At 50.0% G+C, this 12,659-nt stretch overlaps 1 pseudogene; it reads left to right on the top strand.

Moving 5' to 3' along the window:
- The first annotated feature begins 5,398 nt into the window (after window positions 1–5,398).
- Window positions 5,399–12,097, top strand: LOC117090226 (annotated as a pseudogene).
- The last annotated feature ends 562 nt before the right edge of the window (window positions 12,098–12,659 follow it).

Raw genomic sequence — 12,659 nt, 5'->3', positions numbered from 1 at the left:
ACAAAGCTCTGCCTACCCCTGCCCCAGGGCTTTCTTTAGTGACATCACGGCTGTGATCTCCCCTCCCAGATCAGCCCCAGGCCCTGGGGTGGCATCCTAGGTCCTGGTAGGAAGGAGAACATGGGAAAGAAGGGAAAGAGCCTCACTTTTCTAGCAGGAGAGTGAGGTCCTTAGCGTTCTCCAATTCTTTCAAGAGACTTCTCCAAGCTAGAAAGCAGGAGATGGGTTATGGTGGTAACGGAGGGATTAACATTTGAATCAGTGGACTGCAAAGCAAAGGCGCTCAGTCTGGCCAGGAGGGGGTGACTACCTCCCACAGGCCCCCGAGTGGTGGGTGCATCCCAGGCTAACATCCCCTGGCCGGGCAGTCCCTGGTGAAATGAGGTGGGAGCACTGGCCAGCAGATGAGGGCAGAATCCCACTATCCTGGCTCCACAAAAGGACGGAGTCCTGTGCAGCAAAGACTTCAGGAGGTGGCCAGATGCGGTGGCTCATGCCTGTAATCCCAGCACTTTGGAGGCCAGGGCAGGCGGATCACCTGAGGTCGGGAGTTCAAGGGCAGCCTGGCCAACATGGTGAAACCTCATCTCTACCAAAAATACAAAAAATTAGCCGGACGTGGTGGCAAGCGCTTATAATCCCCGCTACTCCAGAGGTTGATGCTGGAGAATGGCTTGAACCAGGGAGGTGGAGGTTGCAGTGAGCTGAGATTGCGCCACTGCACTCCAGCCTGGACAACAGAGCAAGACTCCATCTCAAAAAAAACAAAAAACAAACAAAAAAAAAACTCCAGGAGGCGTCATCCCTGGGAGCTTTTCTCCAGCCTCATAGCCCACCTAGCATCCAAGTGACAGCATGTAGCTTTCCTTTTGTGAGGGGATCCCGTGGGATTCACTCCCTTTTCCTATTTCCTCCAGGGTGAAGCCTCATGTGTTGGGACAATGTGGGGTCAGGGACTGTCTGGGTGGCCCTGGCGAGCCTTTCCTTATGGAGTTCTAAGGGCCATCAGGGCAAGGGGAGCATGCCCAGGGCAGCCGCCCCCAGGGGTGTTTGGATACAGGCCAGGAGCAGGCTGCTTTGTGATGGTGGCGGGAGGCAATGAGAGTCCTCTGAGAGGCTCCCTTGGGCACTGGGAAGATGGGAGATGGGGAACCACCTCCTGCCTGGACCAGTTGATGCCTGGAGCCACTCCCTTGGGTCCTCACCCCTCCTTCCAGGCAGTGGGGATGTGGGTTTCCGGGGGAAGCCAGGCCTTTAGGGAGAGTGGGAATCTGACTTTGATCTTGCAGCTCCGCATTTTTCCTGCATGTTTGCTGTCAGGGGCCTCAGGGCCAGTTCTAAGTCCCAGATGTTGTAACTGAGGGAGTTATAGAGATAACATCACACTCTGGAACTAATTCAGGAGTCTTATTGCTGGCCACCGAGAGACGGCTACAGCTCCAAATTCTCTTGGCCCCGAAGAAGGGGCTAGATTTCTTTTTATACCTTGGTCTAAATAGGGGAAGGGGAGTCAGCTGGAGCAATTTTTTTTTTTTTTTACAGAAGCAGAACAGGCAAAAAGTTGAAAGATAAATGGTTACAGAAACAGTTACAGGAAAATAAACAGTTCCAGGTGCAGGGGCTTCAATTATCACAAAGTGATAAACACAGAGCCTTTGGGTACCACCAACCGAGCGCGTTCCCAGGAGCCGCTGGCACAGCTTGCCGCAGTATCTTATCAGTAAGTGCACTCCTGGGTGTGCTTGGAGTCAGCTTGCATCAGTTATGTCCTTAAAGGAGGGGGACAAGGGGCTGCAAGCGAAGAAACCAAAATGGGGCTGTCTGGCTCTCTCAGCTAAGAGAGAGTTAATCAGGTTAAAACAAGGTAGGGGCATCACACAGGATATTAGGGTAAGAAAGATGATTCCTCAGATTTCCTGTAGGCATTCGAGCATGGTGGAAGGATCAGTGGAGCCTCCAGTGAAACTTGGCAGATTGAGCACTTCATTTATTTTCACTCTCACAGGATCCTTCCAAAAGATTATCACAAATTAATAGAGAATTCTGAAACCTACAAAGAAAATTACAGCAAAAGAGCAATGAGTCAGTTTCAAAGCCTAGGCGGAGAGGCCGTAGGATGACTGACAGCAACCCCCCGTGGGACTGGAGAGCAGACAGTTCGGTGGAATTAGCGCCCAGTCCCACAGAGGGAACTTGAGGAGAAGCAAAGGGACTGAGCCAGCAGAGCCGGCCCCAGACCCCACCCCAGCCTGGGGGAGCTGCAGGTGTGTTCTGCGAACATACTGTTCTGTCTTTTCTATTTTTCTCATCATATAAACTCTGGTTCTAGAAACAACTCACCTGCAGCCAGCTGGCTGGAGCAGCATGTGGTAATGGGCTGGGCTATTTACAGGCCCATTGTGACTACTTACAGCCCTACTTACAGGCTGTACCGTGGCCACCTCCCACCACGGTGCTCAGCTATGACGTCAAAATAAGGCAGAGCCGGTCGGGTGAGGTGGGGCAGGGGGACAGGAGCCATCCACACAAGTGCTAGGGGCTCAGGGACTCAATACTGTCCGGGGCCAGGGCTGTAAACATGACTGGGGTGGCCCCTGTGCCATGGGGAGGAAGCCCACAGGGAAAATGTCATTCTCATCACATCACACCAAGGGTATCTGCTATTAACATGGCTCATCACTTTTTAAAAATTGTTAGATTCAGTGGGTACATGTGCAGGCTTGTTACGTGGATAAACTGTGTGGTTCTGAGGTTTGGGCTTCTAGTGAACCTGTCACTCAAATAGTGAACACAGTACCCAACAGGTGGTTTTCCAGCCCTTCCCCTGCTTCTGCTCTCCACACTTTTTGAGTCCTCAGTCCCTTTTTTTTTTTTTGAGACAGAGTCTCTGTTGCCCAGGCTGGAGTGTAGTGGCATGATCTCGGTGCCCTGCAACCTCGGCCTCCCAGGTTCAAGTGATTCTCCTGCCTCAGCCTCCTGAGTAGCTGGGACTATAGGTGCATGCCACCACACTCAGCTAATTTTTGTATCTTCAGAAGAGACGGGGTTTCACCATGTTGGCCGGGCTGGTCTTGAACTCCTGACTTCAAGTGATCTGCCCACCTTGGCCTCCCACAGTGCTGGGATTCCAGGTGTGAGCCGCGGCGCCTGGCCCTTGGTCCATGGTTTTAAATACACCAATGACACCTATAAATTGATGATTCCTACATTACATCTCTAGCCAAAACTGTTGGCCGATTTCTAGATTGTTCCCGTGCTTCCACAGCTTCTAATGCCACTGGTATGTCTGATGCCATCTGACATTTAAGGTCAAAAGGTTTCTGAAGCCACCACACAACTCACACCCAGATCCTCCCCCCGTGTTTTCCATCTCAGTCAAAGTAATATCCTTCCCGCCCTTCCCCACCCACCCCGCAATTTACCTGTTTCCCTGGCCCCAGTTTTTCTCAGTGTTCACATGAGCAAGACCAGCTGGTTTCATCTTCAAAATATATCCCGAACCTGTCTACAGTATTACCACCCTAGTCCAAGCAACCTGCAACCATTCCTATCTGGATTCTTCTAACTTTCTAACTGCTTCCTACCTGGCATCTCTGCTTCCACTCTTGCCCTGCTCCCCCCATAACCTTTTTTTTTTTTTTTTTTTTTTTTTTTTTTTTTTTTTTTTTTTGAGACGGAGTCTCGGTCTGTCGCCCAGGCTGGAGTGCAGTGGCCGGATCTCAGCTCACTGCAAGCTCCGCCTCCCGGGTTTATGCCATTCTCTCGCCTCAGCCTCCCGCGTAGCTGGGACTACAGGCGCCCGCCACCTCGCCCGGCTAGTTTTTTGTATTTTTTTAGTAGAGACGGGGTTTCACCGTGTTAGCCAGGATGGTCTCGATCTCCTGACCTCGTGATCCGCCCGTCTCGGCCTCCCAAAGTGCTGGGATTACAGGCTTGAGCCACCGCGCCCGGCCTTTTTTTTTTTTTTGAGACGGAGTCTTGCTTTGTCTCCCAGGCTGGAGTGCAGTGGCGCAATCTCTGCTCACTGCAAGCTCCGCCTCCCGGGTTCACGCCATTCTCCTGCCTCAGCCTCCTGAGAAGCTGGGACTACAGGCGCCCGCCACCATGCCCGGCTAATTTTTTTGTATTTTTAGTAGAGAAGGGGTTTCACCGTGTTCGCCAAGATGGTTTTCGATCTCCTGACCTCATGATCCACCTGCCTTGGCCTCCCAAAGTGCTGGGATTACAGGCTTGAGCCACCGCGCCCGGCCCCTGACTTCCTTTTCTAATGGTGGAGGCAGTTAGAGGTGAGCACCCTGTGGAGACTTGGGCCTTCTCTTATGTGGAGGGGAGGGGAGGAAAAGAGGGAGGGAGAGAGGGAAGAAAGGGAGAAAACACCAACAACTCAAAGAAGAATCACCATAGAAACAACCTGTGCCTGTCAGGAACATGCATCTTGCCTGCTATTATCTAACAGTTGAGATGTGAAGTGGACCCTCAAATTTGTGGGTTCTTGTTATGGAGAACTGACCTAGGTTGATCCTCATTCCCTAGGTTGATATTAATTCCCTAGGTTGATACTCATTCTGCCGGATCCACTGGAATTTGTAGTTTCTGAAAAGACTTGTGTTATTTGGGCATCACTTACGTTCATGTACTTAGCCAAAGCCCTAGAAAAACTTTTTTAAGGCCGGGCGCGGTGGCTCATGCCTGTAATCCTGGCACTTTGGGAGGCCAAGGCAGGCAGATCACAACGTCAGAGGATGGAGACCATCTTGGCTAACACGGTGAAACCCCGTCTCTACTAAAAATACAAAAAAATTAGCCGGGCGTGGTGGCGGGCGCCTGTAGTCCCAGCAACTCTGGAGGCTGAGGCAGGAGAATGGCGTGAACCCGGGAGGCGGAGCTTGCAGTGAGCTGAGACTGCGCCACTGCACTCCAGCCTGGGAGACAGAGCGAGACTCCATCTCAAAAAAACCCCTGGGAGTCGGAGGTTGCAGTGAGCAGTCAGAGGAGACCCTAGAACAATAATTCCTGGAAATAACGGAAATTTCAGGGACAAATCCAGATCCTCAAAAACTGTGAAATTGAGGGAGCCTGAGCAGAGATCTCCAAGGAGCCAGTTGCCATCCGTGTGCCAGAGTGAGAGGACAGAAAACGGACCAGGTCTGTCTCTGACAGGTTGAGCAGGTGGAGTGGGAAGGAGGGATCTAGAAGGCCAGGAGGGTGAAGGGAACTGCAGGGGTGGGTGGTGGTGGGCAGGGCTGGGCTTTAGCCTCCTCCTCCCACTGCCCACCCACCCTTAGGAGCCCTTTGTGAGGGGGAGGCCCCAGCTCTGTGATGTGGGCCTGGGCCCCAATAAATACTTCCAGAGGGGATGCCCAGGGCTCAGTAGCCTGAGGACAGCAGTGCAGCTGACATGGATATTCTCTTTCCTCTGAGTGTTATTGATACAGAGCTGTGCCCCAGCCCCGTTCCCCAGATCATCCATCTCATCCTCTTCGTTGGGTTTAGCCTGGTGTTCCTCATCATCTTAAGCCCCTACTTTCCCAGGGAGCCGTCCTCAGGGCCTCCCAGAGAGGAGAACAGCAAGAATGTAAGGAGCCCTCAGCCCACACCCAGCAGAGAATGATTCTGTTTTTCCTGCTCTCTTTTCCACTTTTCCAAATCAACCAGAGGCGCTCCTGTGATGGGAAATCTCATCATCCCTCTAGGGACGGCAGGGCAGGCACGGGTTGGAGTGAGCATAGGATTTCCATCCCCAGCTCCCAGACCATCTGTGGGGGTGCACGGGAGGCATCACAGCAAAAAGAAACCCCGGGACTCAGCGGCGAGGACCTGGTCATGAGGGGGGTGAGGTCGTTGTGGGAGGACAGGCCCTGAGCCCGGGCTCATCAGCCGCCTTCCCGGGCAGGTGCCTCGGGTTCCAGCCTCTGTGTGCGGTGCTCTGGGGCTGTGCTGAGCCCCTGAGAGCCCCCACCTGAGACTGGAGTTGCCTCTGGCCTCCTCGGAAGCAGAATCCTCCCTGCCAGCTCAGAGGCACCTGCAGACCCAAGTGTGTGTGTTTTACAAGCAGCGAAACAGGGACTAAGGATGCCCAGGACAGGCCTCACATAGAAAACCCCTCCATGCTTTTCAAAGAAGGAAACCAGAAAAGGTTATTATGCAGTTTAGAAACGAGTGAAAGGAAAGAGAAGCACGCAGGGCTCCGTGAGCTGAGTGGAGAAAGTGTGTCATTCACGAGCACTGTGGGTCTGCAGCTGTGGGGACAGGAGACTGAGACCTGGCCTGTGCCCTCACTCTTCTTGTCTCTCAGGACCACGCTGAAGTGGGGGAATGGATAAGGATCAGAAATAGGTATATCACTTCGAAAGGTAAGGCTCTGAGGGTCCCCGAAGCCCCAGAGATCACAGCTTCACCTGTTCCTAGGGACAAGCACCAAATCTCCTAGGAAGTCATTTGCAGAGGCCTGATGGGGAAGCTCCTGCTAGGGCAATTGGAACCCAGGATCCATCTCTGATTCCCTGCTAGGATGAAGTCATAGGGTCCAGGGAGTGGGTATTGGCCAGGAGGGGACTATGTTGGGGAGGGGACCAGTGACTGCGTGGACCTGCAGGAGGGACCCCAGGTCCATGTGGGCAACTGTTTAACATGGCTGAGTCCTCTTTGAGACTCAGGAAGTACTTTGTAAATGACAAAGTGCTGCCTCCCGGGCACCTGGCTGTCACTCTTGGGGCCATGTGGCCTTGGACAGGGATGCTGGGGCTCCAGAGTCTAATCCCCGATCCTGGGGTCTCTCCTAAGGGTACATGGACTCAGCCTCCTATAAATCCAGTTCCCTCCCTCACCACCATAACCCATCTCCTGCTTTCCAGATTACAGAATTCTCTTGAAAGAAGTGGAGAACCTTGAGATCTATGCTTTCCTGCTGAAAAAGTGAGGCTCTTTCCCCTTCTCTCCCATGTGCTTCTTCCTACCAGGGCCTAGGATGCTGCCCCAGGGCCTGGGGCTAATCTGGGAGGGGAGATCACAGCTATGATGTCACTAAAGCCCCGTGGCAGGGGTAGGCAGAGTTTTGTGAAATCAGCATGGGGGACCCTGGAGGGGCCTGGACCACAGGTGTCCAGTGCTCCCAGCTGCAGTTTGTGCTCCTGTCTCCTGCAGGTGCCTGAAGGAGCTCCCTAGGGAGGGCAGCTCCCTCACCTGCCATGCCAAGACCACCTGGGGCCAGTGCACAAACAAGCAGCTGCTAGGAACCACCGTCCACGTGGGGGGCGTGGGAAAGCTTCTCCCACCAGCTTCCATGTGTCCCCACGGGCTCCCCGGCTCCTCTGGCCTCCATGCCATCATCAGTCCCGAAGACCTCCGTAGGATGCTTTGAGTCTCTGTCATCCCTGAGCTCCTCCAAGCCACCAGAGCCTTTGCGTCCCCTGAAGCACCCTTCACACCGGCCATCTGCCAGCACCCTGTCACCAAACCGACCACCTCCGTAGAATCCTTGGGGTCTCTGTCATCCCTGAGCTCCTCCCAGCGACCACAGCCCTTTAGTCCCCTGGAGCGTCCTTCATACAATCCATGTGGGCATTCCCCTCCCCGACGACAGAATCCTGGCTGGGTGTCCAGGACTGACTCCTCGCAGGCTGATTCCAAAACTGATGTGACAATATGCCCAATGTGCAACGCCCCTGAGTGCTCCTGTCTACACAGTTGCTTGGCATGGCTTAAGAGCTGCTCCTTCTGGAGGTAAGAATTAGATATTAGACCAGGTGATTTCTTGGGGTCTATTCTAACCAAATGAATTTATGTTTTTGTGAAAAATGTTAACTTTAGAAAATAATTTTCAAAAGTAGACACTTTGGACTGTCAATTACCTTTTTTTTTTTTTTTCCCGAGCTGCAGATTTCTGATGTTTTTGGTGCACAAATTGCCAGCAGGAAATTCATCCCTCTGAACATCTCTCATTTGGGTTTTGGCTTCTGCGTTTGTCAGATGCCTCCGATGCTGTCGGGTGCTGGGCTGCGTCAGTGGTGACTGACCTGAGATGTGAAGTTTGCCTTATTTTTTGTTTGGGTCTCAGTCACAAGAGCCATTTGGCCTCAGCGCTCTGTCACCAAGTTCTGCACTTCAGGTCTCTCTCTCTGGGACAGTAGCCTCGGGCGGCCTAAGCTCTGTGTTACTGGGCTGTGGGCCGGCGCTCGGGAAGAAGTCCTCTGCAGTTCAGCATACCGGTATGCATCTAGCAGATTTGCGGCCTCGTTTAAGGACTCAGGACACGCAGGTTCCCCCGCTGCAGTCAGCACAGCTCACCCACACCTGCTGCACACCTATCTCTCTTACAGCACCAACACTGCTCAGAGGAGCTGCCCAGGGGAGAAGATGGAACCACCAACAGGTTCTCCTATAAAAACACGGATCCAGAGAATATCCCTGATCTCATTTCAAATATTAGTTCCAAAGGGCTAGAACTGCAGGGCAGAGAACAATCAAAATAAAGATTGTGTTAAAATCTACCGGAAAATATTATTTAAACTGCAAAAGTTGAATTTTCATATTCTGCTTACCAAAAGTGTATTCAGGGAATCATGGCAGAAAATTTAGCAATATATCCATCTAACAAAAGTCTAATATCCAGAGTCTACAAGGGACTTAAACAAATTTACAAGAAAAAAAAAACCCCATTGAAAAGTGGGCAAAGGACATGAACAGACACTTCTCAAAAGAAGATATACATGTGGCCGACAAATAAGTGAAAAAAATCTTAATATCACTGATCATTAGAGAAATTCAAATCAAAACCACAATGATATACCATCTCCCACTAGTCAGAATGGCTATTACTAAAATGTCAAAAAACAACAGACGCTGGTGAGGTTATGGAGAAAAAGGAACACTTTTACACTGTTGGTGGGAATGTAAATTAGTTCAACCATTATGGAAGACGGCATCGTGATTCCTCAAAGACCTAGGGGCAGAAATACCATTTGACCCAGCAACTCCACTACTGGGTATGTACCCACAGGAGCATAAATCATTCTATTATAAAGATACATGCACACGTATGTTCACTGCAGCACTATTCACAGTAGTAAAGACATGGGATCAACCTAAATGCTCAACAATGATAGACTGGGTAAAGAAAATGTGGTATATACACACCATGGAATACTATGCCGCCATAAAAAGGAATAAGATCATGTCCTTTGCAGGGACATGGATGGAGCTGGAAGCCATTATGCTCAGCAAACTAACACAGGAACAGAAAATCAAACACTGCATGTTCTCATTTATTAGTGGGAGCTGAATGATGAGAACACATGGATACTTGGGAGGAACAACACACACTAGAGCCTGTTGTGGGTAAGTCGTGAAGGGAGAGCATCAGGAAGAACAGCTAATGGATGCTGGACTTAACACCTAGGTGATGGGATGGTCTGTGCAGCAAATCACCACAGCACACATTTACCTATGTAACAAATCTGCACATTCTGCACATGTACCCCAAACTTAGAAGTTGAAAAACAATCAAGGTATAGTTCACCCTTCCCCTGCCCCCCACTGCAAAATAAAAGAGTATATTCAGGGACTCTTTAGAACTTAGAGAGACTTTCAAAAGCTGCTTAGTACCATAACATTTATTGAATGAAGTGAAGCATAAATTTTGGCATTGTGACTGTGAACTATTAAAAACGTACCCAAGTAAGCTGTGAATTTGGTTTCAGAATTCTAATTAAGTAGCTTTGAATGAGATTTCTCCTAAAGCATTGGTTGTGTATTATATGCAGGAAGCAATTGGTTAGTTTTCTTCACATTTTATCTATTTACCCTTATTCTGCTGTATTTTTTAAAAATCATATTTGTTTTGTAGCTTTATTCCAACCTTTATTCGTTTCTGTGGGTCGGCCCCATTACAGTTTTGTTTTCCCCGACTGCCATCTAGAGGCCAATAGGAGTAATTACAGACACTAGACTTCCTGGTAGGAAAGGGTGGTGAAGACCTGTTAGGAAAGAGTGGAGAAGACCGCAGAGCCATCAATTCATCTTTCCCGCTCTGCTGCCTAAGGGATGGTTTGCATGCCTGACTCTTCACGAATACTTTCATTCAGAGGTTGCAAGGTCTAACTGGCCCTTCCACTCTCTCCTTTGGCTCCTTTAGAAGAGCATAACTTGCCTCTTTAGATGTCCCATCTGTCTCAGGCTTCTGCCCAAGGACTTTATTTAATTAAAAAATAAAACAAAGCCATTCATTTCATTTCACGCTTCCAGGGAAGCAGCCTCACCTTGGGAGCCCACGCTGTAGTATTTTAGGTGGCTTTAGCCCCTGGAGGAGGTAGGTGTCACTTTGTGGAATCTTAAGACACTTAACAAGTGGAGGGAGCTTTGGAGACAGTCTAACGAGTGATATTCAGCCTAGAAAACTGGGTTCTCTGGCTCCAGAATTGCAATCAATTAGCAGTCCATCTTTCCCTCAAGTCTCAGGAAAAAAGTTAGTGAGAAAGATTTTCTCAATTCTGAGTTTTCTCCCATGTATTTTTTTTCCTTTTTCTTTTAATAGTATTTTATTGAGACAAGGTCTTGCTCTGTCACCCAGGCTGGAGTGCAGTGGTGCTGTCATGGCTTACTGCAGCCTCGACCTCCCAGGCTCAAGAAATCTTCCCACATCAGCCTCCTGAGTAGCTGGGACCGCAGGCACATGCCACCATTCCTAGCTTATTTTGTTTTATTTTATTTTATTTTATTTTGCAGAAAGGAGGTCTCACAATGTTGCCCAGGCTGGCCTTGAACTCTGGGCTCAAGACATCCTCCCGCCTCTGCCTCTCCAAGTGCTGGGATTACAAGTGTGACCCTCTGTGCCCAGCCCTCCCATATATTTTTCTTAAATCATTGTACCTATTATGCTTTCTAACTGAATAGGCAACAGATGACTCTTAGGTGAGAGCCTGGGATAGATGAACTGTGATCAACAGCTGCCTCTCTTCCCTTCCAATGGCTCAGGTCCCTTGTTTAGTATTTGACTGTAAAGATACAGCCTATATTTCCCCTCTTTTTGCTGGAAAAATTCTTTTTGTTTCTTATCCTAAAATTAAATTTATTTAGAAACTATTCTAAATTTATTTAGGCATCCACAGTATGCTGAGTAGGTCACACTGTTATATGCATAGAGTGACATGGGGGAGTTCTATCATCCAGACAGCTTGAGAATCCCTTTATTCCACAGAGGAAGCAGATAAGGCCGAGAAGGGTGAGGTGACTACAGGGACAGAGCTGGGTCTGGAGTCCTAATTAGTAAAAAGGAGTCAGGCTGGTGGGAGGAGGGGAAAGCAAAAAGAGGAAACAGATAAGCTATAAGTCTGCCTTTCTTCATGATCCTGACACACAGCCCTCCTGTGCAAATAACTCACAATCTTCCTGTGCCCGGGTATCACCAAACACCTGCAAGTTGGCTCACTGCATCCTTGGTGTTATCAGTACCACACATAACCCTCTCCAGCACACAGCACAAGTACCATCCTATAAAATCCCCAGCAAGCCTCTGTCTGCTGCTGTCAGCTGCTCTGCTGCTGGCTGCCCGTTGCCTTCTTGCAACATATTTTCATGCTTTTTTAAACACATAAATCTGCCTTTCTTTATCTACATCTGTCGTGGTAAATTCTTTTCCCTCCGTGCCACCAGCCCAGATAATTGTGGCTCACCCACAACACTGGTCACTAGGAGAACTGGGACCGGGGCCCTGCTCCCATCACACTCGGCCCAGTAATTCTCCTTCTGAGACTCAAGACCTACTCTTTGAGGTGCAGTTCCAATCACTAGGACACTTTCCTTTGGTTGAGGAACATTGTCTCTGGAAACCACCTGGTAAAATGAGCACGCTCATTTTAAAATGCTCCCACGCTCAGGTCAGCAGGGAGTATGGCTCAGCACTCGGGCAGGCTGTCGCCTCCCTCAAGGGGCAGAAACCAGGCCCGAAGGAGAATGTAGAGCAGGCAAAGCTGCTTCAGAAGTTGCGGTCATCAGGGATCAGGGTGGTCTGAAGCCTGTGTCCCTGCGGATGAGCGTAGGGGACCCACACATGGAAGTTGTGGCCTCTGAAAGGAAAAGCCAGGTCCAGGATTTTTCTTAACGGTCACTGATGACCTCTGCACTGCTAGATCCAGTGGCCATTGCTCTGCCCTCATTGAGCTGGGCTTCAGCACCTGGGGTATGTTAACGGTCCCTTCTCGGCCTCCCAAAGTGCTGGGATTATAGGCATGAACCACTGAGCCCAGCCCTCATTTGGCTCTTCTGTATGTTAACCTAGCAGTTCTTTCTCAGCCTCACATTTTGAATTGGGATGCTTCATACTGATGGGATAAATAATGATAACTTTGTTTTATTTTATCGAGCCTCTACCGAGTGTCATTTGCTTACTTCACACGGACACACACTCAGCTCCCTAACACTCCTCAAGGGAGACGTGGTCAGCAGCGTTGCGTGGGCCTCTCCCACAGCCCTTGGGTTTGGTCTGTGTGGCTTTCAGAACACAGAAGTGAAGGTTTGTCACCGCCCAGGGTATGCTGCAAAAGCTATTGTGGCTTAACCCCTTGCTCTGTCTGGGATCACTCACTCTGGGGAAAGGAAGCCAGTTTCCACACCATGAGGACGTTCAAGTGAGCTGTGGAGAAGCCTGGGAGGTGAAGAGCAGG

This window comes from Trachypithecus francoisi, unplaced genomic scaffold (assembly GCF_009764315.1).
Source record: "Trachypithecus francoisi isolate TF-2019V2 unplaced genomic scaffold, Tfra_2.0 Contig00979, whole genome shotgun sequence".
NCBI lineage: Eukaryota > Metazoa > Chordata > Mammalia > Primates > Cercopithecidae > Trachypithecus > Trachypithecus francoisi.
Note: the sequence above shows the minus strand (reverse complement) of the source record. Positions and strands in the feature narration are given on the sequence as shown.